Below are 13,829 nucleotides of genomic sequence, written 5' to 3'. Positions count from 1 at the left end.
ACAGATGCCACTCTGGTGGGCAAGTTCCATGGACATAATGTACAACAACAGGCAGAGGCTGTTGCACAGTGGTGTACAATCCCATGGGTGGGGTAGCTCACTGGTCAACCTCGGTAGGGCCACGGGATCCCTCATCACATACTCCAAGACTAGCTATGCAAACGTTACTGCGACACATTCCAGGGTGTACCACAAGGCATTATGGTGGCATGTCAGTAGTCAATGGCAATACCTTCATCTGCTCTCACATACAACAGTCACTCAGGAACATTACAGACCCAGGTGATGTTGGCAACATGCTGGCAGATGGATTCAATGCTAACATTACACCCTCTCACTCACTACAGGGCCACAATCCATGCAGGAACATTGCGGTGTCCCTGTGGTCACACATACACAGTACTAACCTGCACTCTATATGTCCTGGGACACTGGGCTCATGTCACCTTCCAAAGTCCCAGGCTGTGATGTCCACAAACCTCTGAACGACATGTCTCCCCACTAGGCCACCATATTCAGTAATAGCTTGTATCAGACATTGTGGCCCCTGAATGGCACACAGCAATAGTTATCACACTCCACACAGGTGGCGCCACAATGCACGAGTGGGACTATAGTCCTACACACCTGACTGGACTGTTCTGCACAGCTATGGGTCACATCATCATGGACATCATTCACAGAGACATTGTTGGTCTCCGGTCCTTTGATGCCACCCGGGTTGGACTTGTTAGGGCCAGAGCATGGCCCCTACACCTGGTGGACTCCTTTCATACAGTTACCAGGGTAGTTGATGATGGTACGGGCATCCACACATCCTACATTGTCCTCTCATTGCCTTTCATCACCGTTCTCCATTCTGGTATTGACAACATACACATCCACATGCACATCATATCCTATGTCTCAGGATGTTATGCAACATGGCTCATGGATAGGACACACACAATGAGGGTAGCATACCATAGTACCTTCTGCATTTCAGTTACACTTGGCATACCACAGTCCTCAGTCATAGGGCCCCTCATGTTCAGTATATGCTTTCCTGAGGTACAGGCTAGCACAGAGGGACTTTCCCTGCCTAGCTTTACAAACCCATGCATACAAAGTGCCATGATTGATCCACCAGCTGATACTGACTCCATCCATATGGGTGTCACTGTGACAGATACCTGATATGAATATCATGGCCTAAAGCTGCATGACACAAGCTGCATGAACATCACCTTTGCATTACACCATTCACCCATTGACTATCACATAGGTGGTAGTCCCCTACATACATGTCACATTGCACATGTTTGTAGTACACACGTATGTCACACCCACTCCTGTGGTTACCATATTGCCACTGTGGCATGGATATCCTTCTACATAGCCACACTTATCTGTACTGGGTGTGTAGGTGGTACATAGGCACTCACTGTACCTCTGAACTCAAGACTTCTACACACATTCAAGGGTACACCACACCATTTAGGGTGTACCTTACACAACAGCTACAGCTTTACATACCACAACATTAACACGCCATGACGTTTGTTGAGCTCCGACAGTTAAAGCATGCGGCTGAACCATGGACACCACGTCTGTACACATTTGCATACTACATACTCAGGGGTGACCTCTGCTGAACAGACAGGGCCCATGTCTACAACAATATTAATGGATATACTCCACATACGCGACATAAGCAAAAGCCACTGTTAGCAACATGCTCATGGTTATGTGCACACAAGCAACAAGGAGTGGGATGTGCTTGAGGGTTACATTCCCAAACCGGACACTCACCATGCTTTGGAACATGAGTCCTATGCACATCACGCAGGGACACTCAGTAGCACTGTTCATGTGATACCTCCCTTGGTGGTTGGGAGACACATGTACGCCAGGGATCACTGCAGTGGCTGTACTGTGCAGAGGTGCCGGTAACACATGGCTCTGCTGTTCACAGGACACTACCCTAGGGAGGTGCCACTGGTGTGAACACTGTAGTTGTGCTTACACATACACTTGCCAGACTGCATAGTACCCCACTATGAACCTGTGAAGCTATTACATGTCCTTTGTGCATGGTTACTTGGTAGCTCTTCCATTTAGATTAGCTACCATGCTATTACAATGTCCCATGCCTACAAGCCATATGTATCCTGTTATTGTACATGCCAATAGACGATACCTTTGGTATGCATGATATGCCTGTTATGCTGTGTAGAATATCTGACATATCTACCTACAATACTATACATTACACATATTTTACATAGTATCCCATAATGCAAAGTATACTTGCACAGCGGGACCACCTTAGACATGTCATTGTTGTTATATGCCCATACACATGCCTACTGTGACGTATATCAACATATACTATCCCCTGCTATGGCACGTACTTGTTGGACATACCCTACCACTGATGGCGAGTTGTATGGAATTGTTCTGTTTAAAGCCCTCATGTAGCATCCCTTCTGGTGTCTGTGATGTGTACCTTGTGGTCCACTGCTGGACGCACAGTTTCTGCAAGCGTTAGTATGCTCAGCAAGACATTACTACATAAATACCTTTTCCCACTTTATGCATTGCGGATACTTTTAATTAATGCAAACCAGGCTGTACATACAGTAAATAATTAATACAAAACATGCTATACATAAACTTACATACCGAGTGTTTTACATACCTTGTTATCGTTCCGGACTTTCGTCTCTATCTCTCTCACACTGCTTAAACAGGTATATGGTATGAGCATACGGTTTGAATGTCTGGCAAGTCATCCTTATGTACGATGATACCTGTAACATGTGGATTCCTGCTGCCAATTGGTATTCCTGAGTGACTAATTACTTGCACATCAGCTGTGCAGCCACTCCATTCACCAATTACATGGCAACAGTGGGGTATAATTGAATTCTCCACTTGGGCGTTGCCCATTTGCCCTACCTTCGGGGAGACGGCCTGTATTGTGTTTTGTTGTGTGTAATTGCAACTGCTATGTGTAGAGACAAGTATACTTTGGATTCATGTCCCCCATGGATTGTGTGTGACAGCTAGAGTATGTGGTTCAACATGTGGGTGTACCTGTCATCCCAACCATCTGATAACGGACTATTGCAAACAAAACCTGTAACATCGCCGTTTGTTCCATTATACAACGGCTACAATTTTGCATGGCACCTTTAATTGTGTCTCTCACAAGGTATGTTGACGGTTCTGCAGATGTAATTGACTGACTGGATGTTTGTGCTGTTATTACAGTCTGTATTGCTATAGTTTCTAGTGTGGGGGATGTCGGTGGTTGTACGTAGCATATACAAGTTTGTGGGGCTTGCATTTCTACATATTCCATATATATGTGTGTGGGCTCCTTCCCTAATTAAAGAGCTATCAGTTAGTAGACTTATGTTACGGGATTTTACATTGGGCCATTGTTAATTGGTTTCTATATAGTATGCAGGTGAGGTTGATACTTCCATACCTCCGGAATTGCAGCTATATGTAAAGGGATATGTCTAAATGACAGTTATCCTGTGTATTCCTGTCCCAGATATTTGCAGTCATTGCAGTTGTGTTGGTAACAGAACCTCTTTGCCATGGGTTGCCACCTTTTTATATGGCCATTGTTGGACACTTGCGGGACACACAGCTGTGTTTACAGGCCGACACATAGCAACGGTCAGTCGACAGGATGTCACATACTTTTATCCTTAATACATACCTATTGTTGTGGGACTTTGGCTACTTATCATATTGCATGTAACATTTATGTTTCTTACATACAGGCATAACTATTTAATGCAACTATTACATAATATATGGGACATATTAATGTCCTACAACCTCAGACATTTGCCCTTTATAATGTTTTATGTCAGGACACACCTGCCCAGGGAGGGGCTGTCCCTCCTAATGTGGGACAGGTGGTAACCGTATGCCTATGGCTAGCTATACCCACACCTACCATAATGATCTACCTCCGAGTTGGCACTAACAGACACATGATGCGGACACACACACACATTACAGTCACACAGAGATGCACACGGCACCCTCAACACACACATACACAGACTACGGCCCTCACAAACACAGTTGAACACAGCACTTACATGGACCACAACACCGGCAGTGGTAACTACATGTCCCTTCATATCGTCATACTATTACTCGTGGTTGTACTGTTCTGGTACTGTGTTCATTCGGTCTTTCAGCCTCATGGTTACGCGTGTCGGTATGTTACACATTCCATAGTTGGTGGTATCCTATTTATTTGTACTTCCAAGGTGTTATGAATGTCATTGACCTATCTATATATATTTCCAGATATCGTTGAATCCGTATATATCAACATATATAGCTCTATCGCCCTTTCTATCTGTATTATATTTATGTAGATATGTGTACATATATATATATATATATATATATATATATATATATATATATATATATATATCTGACAGGGAAAGTGACAGGCAAGCTACACCTTTCATTGTGTACTTGTCAGTGTATACTGTTTCCTGGACTCCGCACGTTTGTGTCTGTACCTGTCACATTACACACCTGCCATAGGTTAGGGTTACCAGCTGTCCCACTTTGCGAGGGACAATCCCCCTTTGGGCAGTTGTGTCCTGCAAACTATTTGTAAATATGGCAAATGTCCTGAGATTTTATGACATACTTATTTCCTATAGTTTATGTAATAGTTGCATAAAACAGTTATTCTGTATCTGAACCACCTATATGTTATAGAAACAGAATAAGTAAGTAAACATTACAAGAATAAGCTTTTATCTAGGCAAAACAGTGAAGTTCTGCTTTTCATACTGGCCGGGTGTATGTGTTGGCCTGCAGACATCTGACGTCTGTCCCACATTGGTCATTTGAAGAGGTGGCAACCCTACCATAGGTACATCTTGGCTAGCAATAGTGTTATGTTATTCTATACATGATTACGTGTTCTACTCCTGGCAGTGGTCGTCTTACCCTTCAGAGCAGGTGCCATTAGTACAGAGGTGGATAATGCTGGTTTCACCTGTTCTGGACATCATTGACCGTGATCTGCACGATATTCGGGAAGCTTATCCCTGTTTCGCGCATATCCGTATAGTCATATTTAAACATCTCTTACCAGCAGTGGGCAACGCATATTCCTGCTAAGGTGTGCTAAACATGATCTGATGACCTGCATCTGACATGCATTACTCATGGCTTCAGGATTACGTTACATCCCTTGCAGGACATGGGACCGGGAACATGCACAACGGTCACTGCATTTAACACATGGACATCTGTGATTTGTACACGTGTTATGTCATTTTGTACGTGGAGTATATTACGGCTGTTATTCCATACTGCACTCACATGGGTAACTCAGTTAGTTTACATATTGATGAGTCCAGTTAATGGTATGTCCATGTGATGTTTACTGGATGTGCTCCGGCATTGGGTATGTATATCACAGTGAGCCACAAATGATACTGTGCTACACCTTCAAACGACTGTAGGTGGGGCATGCAAGGGTGATGAATACCTGTCATGGGTACAACCCATGCCTTGACACAACATCCATGATTATATTATGTGGAGCCCCTCATTAACGCAGCAGGGACTCCGTGCTGAGTGTGTGCAGAACAGTGCTTACACACATGTGCTCCCACGATTGCCGCTGCTCCACTAAGCAACAGTTGGTTACTCAATGTTGTGGCGACAGTGGGCACTGTTTGCCCCGTTTTGTGTATGGCCTCTGACAATCGGCCATGTACCTACCGATGTACCTGGGAACTTATACACACAGCACCACCATATGCTGATAGGGGCATGTATAGTTCAGGTGTTGATATTCTGTGTTTCAATAGCTGTTGTGTGTACAGAGTTTGAGGGCTGCCTATGTAGGATTCACACAGTGGTCCACCTATACATTACAATTTACAGGTGGTCGTGTTTGTGTGCCATCCATTTTACTGTGTATGCAGGTGGAGAGGTGTGTCAGTCCATAGGGGCCTACACTGTCAGAGCATGTGCTATATGTTCCCTCTTTGCCAAGGAGTAGGCATATTGGGCACAACTCCATCTGCCTACTGGGGCTGGCACAGTGTGTTCATGGTCTGAATCCCTCTATGCCTGTGATGGCCTTGGCAATTGCGGTAGGCTATGAGGGCCTTCACCATTTTGTCCCTGCTGCAGCTGTTTCCGCAGGATCATATTATGTAGCATGGCACATACTATGACAATGTGGGCACACATGCCTGGAGAGTACTGCAAGGCACCACCAGATGTGTCCAAGCACCAGAACCGTGATTTCAGCATCCCGAACACATGCTCTATGATGATTCTGGTTTGTGCGTGTGACTCATTATGGCATTCTTGCATGGGTGTGTGCATTTCTGATGGGAGTCATCATCCACGGCTCCAGTGCATAGACAGCATCCCCCACAAGGTGGCCACGTGGGATGTCTCCCCTGACAAATACCTGATACAGCTGTGAGGCATGCCAGATATGAGAGTCATGGTAGCTTCCAGGGCTGCCAGCACACACATCCATGATAATGCCCTGGGCATTGCACACAACCTGGCAGTTGATGGAGTGGAATCCCTTGCAGTGTATGTAGCACCTACCATGCTCACCGGGTGGTGACTTGATTTGTATGTGCATGCAGTCTATCGCACCCAGTACCTCCAGGTAGTGTGCCACACCATGGATGTGATGCATATTGCAGGCCAACTCCTCCTGAGTTCGGGGGAAGTATATATGCTCATTGGCATGTGGTAACATGGCATCCAGGAACTAGTGTAGTACCCTGGATGCTGATGCCTGTATGATCCCCATTAAATCTCCATTTGGCCTTTGAAAGCTACCTGTGGCTAGTATTCGTAAGCTTACACATACCTTCGTGTCCACTGGGATGGGTTCCCCTCTGTTGTTTCTGGTTCTCAGACGTGGCCGGCACAGCTCCACTATTTGCTGTAAGATGTCCCTGTCCACCCTGTAATGCTCTACTATCTCCAGATCATGTAGTCCCTGGTAGGTTATCCTTGGTCTGAACACTCTTCACCTCCGCCGGGGCCTGCGGTGGTTGTCGGCATCATCCTCCACAACATCATCAGTCTCTAACACCTGCTCATGAATCACAGCTATGGCAGCTCCCAACATGTACATATTAAAAGTTCCCCATGTGTTTACACCTATGGTGCAGTGTTTGGGAATACACAGGTGTGTGTAGGGTGCTTTTACACTTTATGCTATTATGCTGTGAACACTGTTGATGTCATAGGGTGTGTATGTACGATTGTAGCTACAGGATATCTTATGTGTTTTACTACCGGAACTACTATTGTGGTGCCTTTGGTGTTGAATTACATTTGGCTGCCACGGATTACCTCTTGACCTTCCCTTTACATTTCTGCACATTCCACCTACCATTTTCTGGCATGCATCCAGCAGCCTGCTTTCATTTGTACTTTCCTAGACCTGGCTTATCTTGCATAATGTGTGCTATTGCCGGTCTACTGTCGGTTTGATTTGCTCTGCTCTGACAGATCTCCTATCTTTGCAATCCAATGCCTCCCCTCCTTTCTTTGCATTCCAGTGCCTCCCCTATCCTGTTTTGCAGGTTTCTGCGAACAGACTTGTCAGCTGCCATCGATTGGCCGCCGTGAGGTGATTGGTGTTAATTGCTCATTAGTACTCCAATTACCCTACTTCGGCATTTCCTTCTTTTCTTCCCCTGACCTTCCTGTTTGTGCTATTGTTCACGGCACGTGCATCCGCTTACCGGGTTTCGGGCATGTTTTCATCCCCGTACACATGCGCTTTCAGGCACCATGTGTGCTCTCAGCTAAATGATTCTATACCTTCCTCCCCACCCCTGTCCTGCAGCTTTGCTTAGCAACGGCCAGGCCAGATTTGCATTGCTCCAATGTGCTTACTACTACGGTGGCACACCCCTCTGCTGATGTCATGTATCTCCTCTGAGCCACTCCTCGGTGTTATAGCACTGCGCCGTATGGTACAACCTTCATCCGGCAGGACGTTTGCGATTCAGTATTACCTGCCTCATTTGCATGGCACTGAATACTAATTCATAGTTACCATGCCAAACACTGTCGCAGGCCCTTAGCAACCCTTGCACCTTGATTGTGGTGTTCCATGACTACCATTGCATATTATGGTGTAAACCTGATTTGTATTACATTGCAATTTTATGACATTTTTATATAATTTCTTTATGTTCCTGTTTGCGCACACATGTCCTGCAGTTGTACTGTGCATTACTGTGGACATAGGTTCATAGGTTCATAGGTTCATAGGTTTATACTAGGCTATCTGCCCTAAGGCATTTATAAACCTAGCCCAAAGTTTTGTGGCTTACGCCACCCCTTATATGAAAAAATACTGTGCCCATTAGTTTGTTGTGCCTCTGTCCAGCAGTGACACAGAGATGATTCCCGGGGTAAACCTATGATCTCCCATCCACAGGTCAAGATTTCTCTTGAACAGAGCCAGCAAGGTGCTCTGCCTCACATGGACCGGGATTTTATTCCACAGCATAGGGAGTCTCTGAGTGATAAATCTATCCCTCCAGCATGTCCTATTTATATCCGTGCTAAGGTTTAAGTCACTTGTTCTAGTGGTTTTGGTGGATTTGGATTTTTTGAGGTGGAGCATGTCCATTAATTCCGGGTTGGACATGGCCTTGTATGTCAGGCACATGTCACCTCTGAGCAGACGGTATGCGACTGAATAGAGCTGGAGTTTCTTCAATCTGGAAGCATATGACAGATTTTGGAGTCCCTTTATCCTTTTGGTGAGGAACTTTTGGGGTCTCTCCAATTGCTGCAGATGTCGGGTGCGATACATCCCGAATGGGCATTGTACTCGATCATTGGTCTGATAAGTGAAGAGTACAGGGGAACAATGACCTCACTAGATCTGGATGTGAATCCCTTCATGATCAGGTGGGCAATGTAGAAGGTCTTTCTAATCACTTTAGCAATATGAGTGTCAAAAGAAAGGCCACTGTCAACCTGGGTCCCCAGGTCCCTGATAACCTCTTCTGTGCTTAGTGGATTGCCGCCTGTGTGGTAGCTTGGGGTTACCTTGTTTTTCCCGAAGGGTATGACTATACATTTTTTGGTGTTTAACTTCAGGCCATGGCTCTGGCACCAGCTATCTGTTTCCGTGTGTCCCTTCTGAAGGATATGCGTGTCCGATGCACTTTCTACTATGGCGCCCAGTTTGCAGTCATCTGCAAACTTTGTCAGCCAAAGTCCTCCCATGTTGGCCTGTACTTCTGAGAAGTAGATGCCAAACAATAGGGGGCCAAGGACCGAGCCCTGTGGGACACCACTTGTGACTGGCTTGGAGTCTGACATAGCGCCAGCAACTCTAACCCTGTGGGTTCTGTCCTTAAGCCAGTTTGCAACCCATCTTGTGACATATGGGTTTACATTTAAGCTGGTAAGTTTTTCTACAATACCCGAGTGGGGTATTGTGTCAAAAGCCTTTGCAAGGTCAAGGTAGGCTGTATGGACTGCCTTTCCCTCATCAATGGCCTTGGTGACTGTTTCGAAGAAGTTGACCAAGTTCAAAAGGCATGATCTGCCCTTGACAAAGCCAAACTGGGTCGGGTCCAATGTCTGCAAGTCCCCTATATCTTTGTTTATGAGCTCCATTATGATCCTCTCCATAGCTTTGCAGACTAGACTTGTTAAGCTTATGGGGCGGTAATTACCAGGGTCCGTAGAGGCACCGCCTTTGTGGAGTGGGACCACAGTTGCCGTACGCCACTCCTTGGGCACGTATCCTGTGGTAAGGATGAGATTAAACAGCTGCCTTATGTGCGGGTTTAATTCCTCATTTAGCTTATGTAGCACACAGCTGGGGACACCATCCGGTCCCATTGATGCTGTGTTTTTAGCTTTAGAGAGAGCAGCTTTCACCTGTGCATTTGAGATGTCTGGGAGGCTACACTCCACTGGGATAGTTATCTCTCCTTTAGGGGGGAGAGGGAGGTGAAGTTTGCACTGAACCTGTCTGCCAGTATGTTGGCAATGTCTGTGGGTTCAGTGATTTTTGTATCATTTTGGACTAATTCTGAGCATATCTGGGAGTTTCCACCCAGGTTCCTAACATAGCTGAAAAAGGCCTTATGATTGTCCTTTGAATCCATGGCAATTTTTCTCTCAAAATTGGCCTTAGTTGATTTTATGAGTGCTCATATTTTTTTACTAATAATGATCAGGGGTGACTTCCCTGTTATGGATTTTGTTCTATCATGTAATAGCTTTCTCCTCTTATTGTAAAGTTTGTTAATGGCTGGGGTCCACCAGACTGGACGTTTGCCCTTTGTGGAAAGAGTCTTGGTTTTATTTGGGATTGCCTGATCCATGCAGTCCTGGAGGTGTTCATAGAAGGCATTTGTAAGGGCTTCCACAGCTTGGGTTGTGGTTTCCACTGGCTCAGGGGCCTTGAAGGATACCACACCAGTCTTGAGTAGTGTGAAGTTTGCTTTAGAGAAGTTCTTCACTGTGGTCTTTTTTGTTTGGGGTGGGGGCGGGATGTGGATTTCCAGTGAGATTAGTTTATGATCAGATCTCACCAATGAGGGATATACTTCTGGTGTGGAGCATTTTGTCCCCATGTTTGTGATAATGAGATCTAGTATATTTTCTCATCTCGTGGGAACAGTGACTAGCTGTTCCATTGCATTTGAATTTATGAACTCCAGGATCCGTTGGGCTAGAAAGTTAGGGCTTGAGTAATGTTCCCAGTCTATATTCGGGTAGTTGAAGTCACCCAATATGATGGTGTTTGGAGATACATTTATACCCTCCAGTGTCTTCAGGAAGGCTGTGTGTGGTTCCTGAGTTTGAGAGGGTGGCCTGTAGCATGCTACAATTTGTAGAGCAGTTTTGCCTATGGTTAGTTGCACCTGGATGGTTTCCGAAGCTTCTTGCATTGCCACCAACCTGGAGGTGTGGGTATCCTTTATGAATATGGATACACCCCCTCCTTTTGTGGTGTGGTCCGAGTTTTGGGGCCAGAACGCATGATATGAGGTAAAACGTAATAGTGCCGGGGTGCTCTAAGGAGCCTTGAACCAGGTTTCAATTACAGCACAGACATCGATGTTCTCCATACTGAGAAGGGCCTCGAGTGCATGCATTTTGAGATTTAGACTTCTGGCATTGAGCAACATTACCCTCAGTTTCTTCCCATTTTTGTTTTCTAGGGTGGTAGGTTTAGAATTTGAGCCTTGCTTAAAAAAGGCACTATGGGGGTGGCAAGAGCCTTAGCCAATATCCGGAATCCCAGGGGTGACAGGTGCAAGCCATCCCTTGCGAAGCAGCGTGGCTTGTCAAGCATGTCATCCCAGGCAGACAGACACTGGATCCCCTTTGAATGACACCAGACATTAAGCCAATTGTTAAAGCTGATTATCTTGTCTCTATATTGTGGCATCATTCTTGGTGAAGGAAGGATACTGCTCAGGGTCATACCTGCCTGGGCTACATAATCAGAGAGCTCCTCTATGTCTCTTTTCATGTAGTCCAGGGAGGTACGTCTCAGGTCGTTCACACCAGCATGGACAATGACTGTGTCATATTTGTACTTGCCGTGGAGTGACCCGAGTGCTTTTGTTATGTGGCGGATTCTAGCACCTGATAGGCAGCTTACTGTGACCCTCTCCTTGTTCAGCCTGGTGAGTGGGACGTCAGTGTGTCTGACTATGGAGTCACCTATGACAAGTATGTTTGGTGTTGTATTTGGCCTTAAGGGCTGTGACTGCTTTGCATGCTGATTTTGTGGTTTATGTGTTGCTTGTGGGGTGTGTTGAGGTAGTAGTTGTTTGGGTGTCTGCTTTGGAGGCCTCTGCTGTTTAGGTAAATTTTTACTCAGAGCCTCCGAGTATGTCTTTGTGTGTTTATGTGTTTGATTCAGTGGTGTGGTAGCATTATGTGAGGCTGGTTTTGTGGTGTGTGTAGTTGCCTTCTCCTCCTGTCTGGTCTTGCCAGTCCTGAGTTGAGAGAGCTCAGCCTCCAGTTTGGCTAAATAGCTGCATCTCTCACAAGTATTTGTGTTATGTGGGAGGAGGAGAGGGTTGTCTGTGTACATGAGGCAATTGTAACATTGCCTCAATATTCCCAGATTCATCAACTGGGCAGGAGAGGACGCCAGCATCTGGCCCTTCGACATGCTAGAAAAATTAAGAAGTTAGGTATGAGACTGAATAAGAGAGGACTTAGTAAGGAAGTGGGTACTCCTGGGGGGGTTTCGCAAGTGAGGGACTTTGTATAATATAGAAGTGACAAGTGCTGAGATTTTTTTTTTTTTTTTTTGAGAAAAAAAAAAAAACTTTTAGGAACAAGTGCTGCGCTTTTTAGTCAAGGGATATACTGTTTAGGTTACAAGTAGTGCAGTTCTAAGGGAAAAAATGAAGAACAGACTTTATGGAGCCAGAAAAAGTTTAACCTTGTTAAACCGGCGCTGCCCGATGCTGCTCTAGTGGCAACTCCACTCTAAATCATGCTAAAGCACGCTAAAGCGTGCTTTATAGCAGGGGGCTGGAAAAGGCAGGAAATGACCCAAAATGGCCACTGAACTACAAGTTACTGTCTTAAACCACTCCTCTGAGGACAAACAGGCAGCTCAGTACTCCCCACTCCCACTGGTGAGTAAAGAAACTTCCCCCTGACAAAACAAAGAAAATGGAGAAGTACAGGAACCAAGACAAAGCCCAGGGATCAGCAAAATCTGATCACTGGAACAAACTAGCCAGGAAAGTAAGGAGAACAAGAAAATTATTTTGTTTTTTCAAGTTTTTTTTTCGCAGACAGAACAGAAAACACAATAAATGCTTTGCTTTTCGATTAAATGCTATCAAAAGCTAGTACACTTGAGTGTATTAGCCTGTAGTTTAACTTTTAAGCAAACTTAAACTAAGAAGTGCAACCAACAATTAAAGCTTATAAAAACAGGAAAAACAGGTAATACCACTATAAAATAGACAGAAACAGTCGTCGAATAACACAAATGGTTGAAAAAATGCAAGAAAAAATACTTAAAATCTGGAAAGATTGCTTTTTCCTTTCTCTGCTGCTCTAGGAACTCTGCTGGATACCACGAGGAGCTGTAAATGTTGTTTTTTAGGTTTTGTGCATCTTTTCTTATGCCATTGGGTGTGTATTTAGCCATTGGCATATGTTCACTTTGTAATACATGAGTCTGGTCCGCTTCCATATCTCCGATGTTCTGTTTGGGAAAATGTAAACCATGTTTTTTGGTTTATATTCCCTTGGGCTTACTCTATGCCTGCACCACTTCATGAATCGCTATCTGCCTTCATTTGCATGGTGCGACACTGTGCATGGGGTGATTAGCATACCTATGCCGAGGGCTGCGCAGTTCTGGCATACGCCGGTATTGTACATGGAATTGGATCGTACCTAAATCGCTCGACTGCCATATTTGGCATTATTCCACCTACGCTACTCCTGCACCTGGCGCAAGCTTCATGAATCCCAGGGAAAGTTCTTACCAATAGCCTGTACAAACATATTAGCATGAATACAGATACTATTTTTCACATTATGGCTCTACAAGTAACAGATCCCAAAATGAGAAGAGGAGATCTTAAAGGTTTTACTTAACTTGAAGAAACTAAATGGATTGCTGACTTGAGGGCAGATAAAGCACCAGGACTAAATGAAGTGATACTTATGAAACCTATTCTAAGAAGGTGTCGGTTAAGATGATGACACTGATTGGGCATGCCTCTCTTTTGCATATGTGATTAACAGAAGAAAAATCTTTACAGGAAAGTATGTCG

This window comes from Protopterus annectens, chromosome 8.part0, assembly GCF_019279795.1.
Source record: "Protopterus annectens isolate FY-2018-M chromosome 8.part0, PAN1.0, whole genome shotgun sequence".
NCBI classification, from domain to species: domain Eukaryota; kingdom Metazoa; phylum Chordata; order Ceratodontiformes; family Protopteridae; genus Protopterus; species Protopterus annectens.
This window is presented reverse-complemented; position numbering follows the sequence as displayed.